A 10,026-nucleotide genomic window follows, 5' to 3' on the forward strand; every position below is an offset into this window, starting at 1 on the left:
TCTGAAAGACACAGACGATTATCACGTGGGTTATGCCTATATTGTGGAGGAGAGGGACACACCATCCAGTCATGCACCCTTCGACCTCCTCGACCGTTGGTGAGTGGAATACAGCCTAACATTCCTAGAATGAAACCCCTAACCACCAACGCTATACTGACTACTGACCGATCTACCCTACCAGTTACCGTCCTTCTCAACTCTGGCTCAGCGGGGAACTTCATTGCAGGAAACCTCTGCCAACAACTCCAGCTCCCGACCATCGCCACTGAAACCACCTACCAAATTCAAACCATAACAGGTAAACCTCTAAATAGACGACACGTTAAACAGTGTGTGGGGCCCCTTCAAATCCGTATAGGTCAGCTCCATCAGGAGAACATCCATTTGCTCGTCCTAGAGGGTTCTACAGTAGACATAATCTTGGGTCTACCCTGGCTGGTCCAACATAATCCAATGCTCTCGTGGAAGTCAGGTGAAGTCCTTAAATGGGGCGATGGCTGTTTCCCTCACTGCTTTCCTGATTTACCTCTGCTATCTCCTCAGAAGTCGATTTCTCTACCTCTCCACTCTACCTCCATAGAAAGTCCCCTCGAAAAACAGTCCGTAGAAATTCCTCCTGATTATATACACTTCCGTGATGTCTTTTGTCCCAAAAAGGCCTCCCAACTCCCTCCTCACCGACCATGGGATTGTGCAATCGACCTTATTCCGGGTGAACCAGTACCCCGAGGTAAAATTTACTCTCTATCCCTGCCAGAACAGAAGGCCATGGAGGAGTACATTGAGGAGGTGTTGAAACAGGGCTATATCGTACCATCCATCTCCCCTGCTGCCTCCAGCTTCTTCTTTGTGGCCAAAAAGGACGGGGGTTTACGACCCTTCATAGACTACCGCAAACTCAATGAGATCAGTGTCCCATATCGGTATCCACTTCCTCTTGTTCCAGCAGCCTTGGAACAACTCCGCGGTGCCACCATATTCACCAAGTTGGACCTCCACAGCGCTTATAATTTGATCCGTATCAGAGAAGGAGACAAATGGAAAACCGCTTTTGTGACCCCTACTGGTCATTATGAGTATTGGGTCATGCCCTATGGGTTGGTTAACGCCCCTTCAGTCTTCCAGGGATTCATGCATGAGATACTCCGGGAATTTCTCCATCGATTTGTTATCGTGTATATTGATGATATCTTAATCTACTCCCAGAACCTCAACGAACATCGCTAACACGTTGCGGAGGTCCTCCAACAACTCCGTAAACACCAGCTATACCTCAAAGCGGAAAAGTGCCTCTTCCATCAATCCACAATCCATTTCCTCGGTTACATTATCCACAGTGGTGGTATCTGTATGGACAAGGGGAAGGTGGAAGCTATAACATCCTGGCCACTCCCAACCACCATTAAGGAACTCCAACGCTTTTACAACGCTTTTCCACCAATTCAGTAATATCACTAGCCCACTCACTGATCTACTCAGGGGAGGATCTAAGTCATTGTCCTGGAACCCCACAGCCATAAACGCCTTCGAAGTGCTCAAGAAAGCGTTCACCTCTGCACCACTCCTTGTACATCCCGATCCTGAACTTCCTTTCGTTGTGGAGGTGGATGCTTCAACCACAGGAGTAGGTCCAATCTTCTGTCATATACACACGACGTCAGACACGGAGGTAAGTATCAACACAGTAATTTATTTAGAGGTGAGTTTGGAATCTTGATGAAATTGGGCGCAAGAAGTATATAGGAATGCTGAACTTCGTCTTGGCTTTTTGCAGGAGTAATGAAAGGAGAAGGACAGGAATGGAACAGCTTCAACGTCGGAGATTCTGGAGATGGAGGAGAAGAACAGCGGGTAAGTATAATGCAGGTAAGAAATGAATAGATAATACTCAGCGTGTAGCGTTATAGCTTGCTGGAGAGCAGTCCACGTTGTAGCAACGAGATCGGACAACTGTAGTAGTGAGACATTGGTTTTTATGCTGTGCTTGATGATGTGACGATACGATGCAGTTGCGTGAAATTAGTACTCAGGTGAGGCGGATCGTGATAATTGGCAGGATGGAGAGCCTGACTGTTCTGTGACAATCGTCTTTTAGTTTCAATATTTCAGAAAATCCTTCGTCAAATTGTGTCTTGTTTTTAAATTAATCTGCTGTAAAAAAAAATAAATAAAAATTAAACTAACAAAGGACAAAGTTCTTACTGATGTGATCTGGATATTCGTTAAAAATAAAGTTCATCTACTCTTTCCTAATGTTGGGATCAGAAGGAAAGAAATGCAAGGACTGTTTTTCCACAACTTGGCACTGTACAGCATCTTATTGTCTTCTGAGCCGTAGACCTGTGTTTGCTTACTCTTTTTTTGTACTACATACACAAATTGTTGGGCAGGGCTAAACAGGCAGTGATGTAGAAGCAGGCGTTGATATTCTTCTGTGGAGGCGGTGTCACACTATTACATGATAAAGTCATTTTTGCATATTGGCTTTACCATTGGCTGATTTTAGACTAACCAGAAAGTTTTGAGTTCTGAAACTTACAGTTTTTATAGTACAATGACTTCTTATATGTCAAATGATCAATGGAATTTTGATGTCTCAGTTCATGACCTCTTGATATGAAAATGTCCTTGATATTTATGGGATACACATATGGGAGGTTTCTCTGGAATAAAACTATACTGAAAGTGTCAGAACTGGTTATATCACAGTTTTCCAATTTGATTTATTTTAAATTAAACAAATTAAACATTGCCACATCCAAAGAAGAATTTAGACAACAAAATAATTACAAAGTAATTATCAAAGTTAAATAAGAATATTTGTTTCAACTCAGTAGTTCAATAATTCTTTGTTAGGAAATATATGTGTTCACTTAAGTTAAAGATAATGGGATAAGGTTATTTTTAAATGACCCAATTAAGTAGCCTCTTTAACAAAATGTCCAGGAATTGTGTTACATTAGCATAGTTCACTTCAAAATGAAACACATTATTTATTCACCTTCATGTCGTTCCAAACCTGCTTGCATTTTCCTGCTTGCATTTTTTTCTTCTGCAGAACACAAAATATGTGTTCTGAAGGACAGTGTTTTGAAGGACATTTTCAAAGAGCATCCCCCCTCCACCAAATAAATCAATTAATAAATAAATATATAAAAACAGATATCCTTTATTATATTTGCTAACTTGCTGTATTGTAAATACATTTCGCATTTGTTTTTACAAGCTGAAGAACAAATTGAATTCATTGTCTGCGGTAATCGAAAACATGCTGCATTTATGCTCCATAGATATTAATTTGAAAATGACCCGAAATATTCATTAATTTGAGAATAACCTGAATTTTTTTCTTTAACAACTTCATTTACGCAGACAGTTGCAAGGTGAGATACACAGACTCATGTCGGTCTCTTCATTGGGTTCATTAAGGGTGGCCTCTGTGGCTAAAACAGCGGACAGCAGTAATGATGTTTTCTTTGGGAAGTTTAGTGCAATTAGCTTATGGCCATCATCAGTTGAAGAGAGAAACTTGCCAAGGTAATGAAGGTCAGTCATAATAGTGGCTGTAGGAGTGCCCCATATTCCTTCTGTTTTTGATGGTTGCAGTTTGTTTGATGAATGGACCTTATTATAATTTAGACATCTGATACATCTGGGGGAGAGAATGTTTTATGCTTCACTTGATCAGTCTAAGGCATCTGTTAGGGGACAAAAAGTGCACCTTTCCTCTCTTCGAAATGTTGGGTCATAATGTGGGAGGCTCGGGTGCCATGTAGTTTAATGCTTTAGTGGACACATGCTTGAATATCAAAGAATTAAGATAACACTCACATCTATTAGTTTTATATTTAAGACTCAATTTTAAGCTTTTTGTTTAATTTAAAATTAAACAACCTGACACATCTGCAGAATGGCTAGAAATGACCTGAAGTAGGCACCTGTTAAAGTCTGCAAAAAGCTCTAATTGAGAAGTTAATTGAAAATCACATTTAAAACTATAAAAAAGTATGATTTTATTGAAGACACATTGAACATTATGAAAACTGGCACAAACGAAATGCTACTCTCTACTCAAAAATAGATAACATAACAAAATAGCTTTAAAATGTACTCATATAATGAACTAGAAATTTGGTTAGTTCTGACTTTATGTAACACAAAATGATCAAGTTAACTTGTTTTGTGAATGTATGTGGATTAAACACAATAATACACTGGTTAAAAGCAACCCATGGACAAACCCAGCGAATGGGTTGTTTTGACCCAAACTTCTAGAAGTATCTCAACTAAAAAATTATTATATTTCTTGCTTAAAATGAGCCCAAAATACAATGGAAATGAACATTTATTAACTGTTTAAGTTGAATAGATAATACACTACAAAAAATGCTGGGTTATTTTTTTAACCCAGGTAGGTTCAGCTTGTTGGGTCATTTTATTGGGTTATTTTTAACATTTTACCCAGGTGGCGGGTAGTTTTTCTGCAATCTAAAAAATGCTGGGTTATTTTTTTAAACCCAAATACTGGGTTCAGCTTGTTGGGTCATTTTATTGGGTTATTTTTAACATTTTACCCAGGTGCTGGGTAGTTTTTCTGTAACTAATGCTGCGTTCAAGTCCTCCTGGGACGTTCCTACTTATGAGTTGACAAGTCGTCAGTACGACGTCAAGTCACTTTGGTCGGAACAAGATGGCAATATACCTTTTCTACATAAAATTAAACTATTAAACTATATATAACTTTACATCTAAAAATGACGAATAAAGAATGTGCATCACTGTGTTTTTGCTTTTTTAAATGTATGAAGGTGATGTAAACTGAATCCTTTTATATTATATGGTAATTATACAATAATATAATAACTTATATAGTTTTATTGTACATTGCAGAAAAAAAAATCATTTTTTTAATTTCAACAAATGTACCGTCAATACAGACGCAACATATCTCTATAGTGTTTGGCTGACATGTCCCCAATTTGAAAAGTCAATCAGTCAGTCAGTGTTGCCAAATCCGCGGTTTTCCTGTGGAATTGGGGTACTTTAACACTGTTGCAGCAGGTTGTTTTTCATTTCTGCAGGTTTACGCAAACCCAATAATGTCATTTTTAGCCCCTGGTATGGTTTTACAAGGGGGAACCCTGACAAAAAAAGTGTATTTTTTTCCCACCAGAACGTGATTTTTAATGGGGGACACCCCCCTCGAAACGTGATTGGGCTAGCTTTAAGAAGCAATTGGGCAAACAACCCAGCTGCTGAGTTACAGTCAGAGCGTGCTTTTTGAGTCCTCTAAAGGAGAGAGCGGTTTTCAGCGCCACCGATTTTGGTGCACTTTTTCAGCAAAATAAAGGTTTGTATATATTTTATTTAATTTCAAGTCTTATATTATTTGATTAATAATATTATTTTATGCAACACAACATAAGGACAGGGTGTCAGTGAGCTCAAAGCGTCAGTGAGCTCAAAGCATCAGAAGCGGTCATTTCGCCTGATAGAAATGCCTTTTGCCCTGCATAACATAAATTGATTTTATTTGTTATAATACTGAATTTAATTTAATTTGATGTTAAAATATGTTCTCTAATCTTTGTAGTTATGGGCAGGTTATGGAGGTTATCGAGGTGGCGGTCTGAGGTTCATGGTTCCCCCTGGCGAACAGTAGCTATAGCTCAGATTTCGGTGACACATCGGGACGAGAATTAACACTACTAGGGAAAGGGATTACAGAAAACGGTTGAATACATTTAAATTAAAACGCTTCTTTTAAATATTACATTTTTATGAGTTTAAATGTATGTAATATTGTAAATGATGCTATATTCAGCCAAATAATTTAAGTTTATCTTATATTTTTGTCAATGTTTGTTCTTGCTTATTAACCCAGGTGAAAAAAAATATACTTAAATGCAACGAAAATACACTTAAATACCCGCAAATAAATTTTTAGTACATTCTTATTTTTTGTGTTAAATAAAAGTGTGATGTTTATACACTATAAATATACTAATTAAAAGTATGTTTATACTTCAGTAGGACTACACTTGAAAAAAAAAAGTACTAAATACCAGTAATACTTAAATAAATTTTTGGTGTACTGAAATAAAGTATACTACAGAAAAAACATACAAAAGAGTTTTATTAGTGTGTTTTTTAAAAGTGTACTTTCAATGCTTTAAACATTAGTTGATTTTTAGTAGACTGTTTACATACTAATCCTAAGTTTAAAATAAGTTAATATATAAAAAATCTATTAGTAAAGTATTGTAGTAGAAGTAGATTTTCTCAAAAGTTGTACTTATGTACACTTAATATGAATGCATTATTAGCACTAAGACTTAAATTGATTTTGAGTGTGGTAATTTTAAGTTTACATTAAATTGATTTTATTAAAAATCTATTAGTAATGTATTGTAGTAGAAGTACATTTTCCCCAAAATTGTACTTAAGTACACTTAATATGAATGCACTATAAGCATTAACACTTAAATTGATTTTGAGTGTGGTAATTTTAAGTTATATTAAATTGATTTTATTAAAAATCTATTAGTAATGTATTGTAGTAGAAGTACATTTTCTCAAAAGTTGTACTAAAGTACACTTAATATGAATGCATTATTAGCACTAACACTTAAACTGATTTTGAGTGTGGTAATTCTCCCAGGTTAAAAAAAAGTGCACTAAAATACACTTTATTTAAGTATACTTAGTACACTTTTCAGTAATGTACTAAAAGTGCTCTATTTTCGCACACTAATTTTGTACTTATTGTACTAAAAAATAGTATTAAGTATATGTTAAGATAAACTTAATACCATCTAAGTGTACTCAACTGTGCTATTTTGAGACACCATGAAATTGAACTAAAATGTGCTTTTAACATACTATATCTGTATTTAAAAAAATATATTTAGTTACAACTAGAAATACACTTGAACCCTACTTTTGAACATTTATAAATATATTTATGACTAATTTAAAGTATAGCAATAATATATTAAAAGAATATACAAAGTGTGAAAGAAGTGTGCTAAAATACAATTTAAGTACACTTAGTGCACTTCCCTAATGTACTTAAAGTGCTCTATTTTCGGCCACTAATTTTGTACTCAATATACTAAAAGTTATTCTTAAGTATATGTTTAGATAAACTTAAAATCATCTAAGTGTACTCAACTGTGCTATTTTGAGACACCATGAAGATGAACTAAAATGTGCTTTTAACATACTATCTCAGCATTTCCAAAAAATGTATTTTGTTACCACTTCTAATAGGATTGAAACATATTTCATAAACCTTTAAATATACTAATTATACATAAAAAAATAAACTTACTGATTATTTAAAATACATGAATAATATATAACAAATGTATGCAAGGCGTATTTATAATGTATTTCCCACATATTTTTATTACAAAAAAATACACTTGTTGATTATTTAAAATACATGAATAATATATAATAAATGTATACAAAGCATATTTATAATGTATTGCCCACATATGTTTAATAATAAAAAATACACTTCTTAATTATTTAAAATACATGAATAATATATGATAAATGTATACAAAGTGTATGTCACGCCCTTGGACTGTTTGTCTTGGTTTTTCCCAGTGTTTCCCCCATTGGACTGTCTGTTTGGTTTCTCCCATGCCCTTTTTTGGTCTTCCTGCTCATTAGTGTGATCCCCTCCACCTGTTGCTGTAATTATCTCCCCTTTATAAGTTTGTTTGATTTCTTTGTCCGGCTACAAGCGTTACACCTATGTTCCTTCATTGTGTGCGCGGCTTCCCCAGTCATTCCTGTCTATCGTTACTCTGCCTGAGGATTTATTGAAGACTTTTTATTGAAAACGTTATTTTGTGCTTTCCTACACGCTTCGTGACAACGTATTAATAATGTATTGCCCACACATTTTTATTCATTACAATACAATAATTAATTAATTAAAATATATGAATTATAATAATAAATGTATACAAAGTGTATTTATAATGTCTTGCCCACATATTTTTATTAATAAAAAATACATTATAAACACGCTATGTATAATTTATTAAATATTATTCATGTATTTTAAATGATTAACAAGTGTATTTTTTTATTAATAAAAATATGTGGGCAATACATTATAAATATGCTTTGTATACATTTGTTATATATTATTCATGTATTTTAAATAATTAGTAAGTTTATTTTTTATGTATAATTAGTATATTTAAAGGTTTATGAAATATGTTTCAATTGTATTATAAGTGGTAACAAAATATTTGGAAATACTGAGAAAGTATGTTAAAAGCACATTTTAGTTCATCTTCATGGTGTTTCAAAATAGCACAGTTGAGTACACTTAGATGATCTTAAGTTTATCTTAAGAATTACTTAAGAATAACTTTTAGTATATAAAGTACAAAATTAGTGCACGGAAATAGAGCACTTTAAGTACATTAGGGAAGTGCACTGTATTTTAGCACACTTTTTTCACACTTTGTATATTTTAATATACTGTATTGTTATACTTTAAATTAGTCATAAATATATTTATAAATGTTTAAAAGTAGGGTTCAAGTGTATTTCTAGTTGTAACTAAATATATATTTTTTTAAATACAGATATAGTATGTTAAAAGCACATTTTAGTTCAATTTCAGGGTGTCTCAAAATAGCACAGTTGAGTACACTTAAATGGTATTAAGTTTATCTTAACATATACTTAATACTATCTTTTAGTACATTAAGTACAAAATTAGTGTGTGAAAATAGAGCATTTTTAGCACAGTACTAAAAAGTATACTTAGTGTACTTAAAGTGTATTTTAGCACACTTTTTTTTACATTTTGTATATTCTTTTAATATATTACTATTATACTTTAAGCTATTCTTAAATATATTTATAAATGTTTAAAATTAGGGTTCAAGTGTATTTCTAGTTGTAACTAAATATATATTTTTTAAAATACAGATATAGTATGTTAAAAGCACATTTTAGTTCAATTTCAGGGTGTCTCAAAATAGCACAGTTGAGTACACTTAGATGGTATTAAGTTTATCTTAACATATACTTAATACTATCTTTTAGTACATTAAGTACAAAATTAGTGTGCGAAAATAGAGCACTTTTAGTACATTACTGAAAAGTGTACTAAGTATACTTAAATAAAGTGCATTTTAGTGCACTTTTTTTTTTTTTACCTGGGAATAAATGTTCATCTTTTGATTATTGCTATTGCCTCTAGTAATTCTGTGTGTGATGGGTAAAACATTTAACCCAACCAACTGCGTCAAAATAACCCAGCACATGTTCTCTCCAATATTTACCCTGCGCTGGGTTGCCAAATAACCCAAGTTGGGTTGTTTTTTTCAACCCAGCTTTTTTTAGAATGTAATTAAATAATAAACTGTCTCTAGTAATTATGTGTCTGATTTTTAATTTACAACCTATTTTGGGTTAATTTATGCCAGCCATATAGTAATTTTTAAACAATAGTTGAGTTAAATAACAGTACCCAGAAGGTTGGGTTAAACATTTGACCTAAACGCTGGGTCAAAACAACCCAGTTGCTGGGTTTGTCCATATTTCACCCAGCATTTTTAAGGCAGTTGTTAAGATTAATTATGAAAATAAGTAAAATAAAGGGTCTAAATATGGTCATGTGGATTTGTGATGTTAATAACTGTGGAAACTCTGTAAAAAGCTTTCATTTTTGAACATTTTTTCATTTAATAAGGTGTAAATAGAAGTTCATTGAGGCAAATATTATAGTTAATAGTTAGTTAGTAGTGAGAATTGGATCTTAAAATAAAGTGTGACTGTATATTTATAACACTATACTGTGTATTTTCTTACCTTGGCTTTAAATTACATAAAACTGGTTAACACTGCTGTGTGTACGCCGAGGGAGTGCTTTCCCTGTTTTGACCAAAGTAATCAATCACTATATATATATATATATATATATATATATATATATATATATATATATATATATATATATATATATATATATATATATATATATAT

The sequence above is a fragment of the Garra rufa genome, chromosome 10, assembly GCF_049309525.1.
Source record: "Garra rufa chromosome 10, GarRuf1.0, whole genome shotgun sequence".
NCBI lineage: Eukaryota > Metazoa > Chordata > Actinopteri > Cypriniformes > Cyprinidae > Garra > Garra rufa.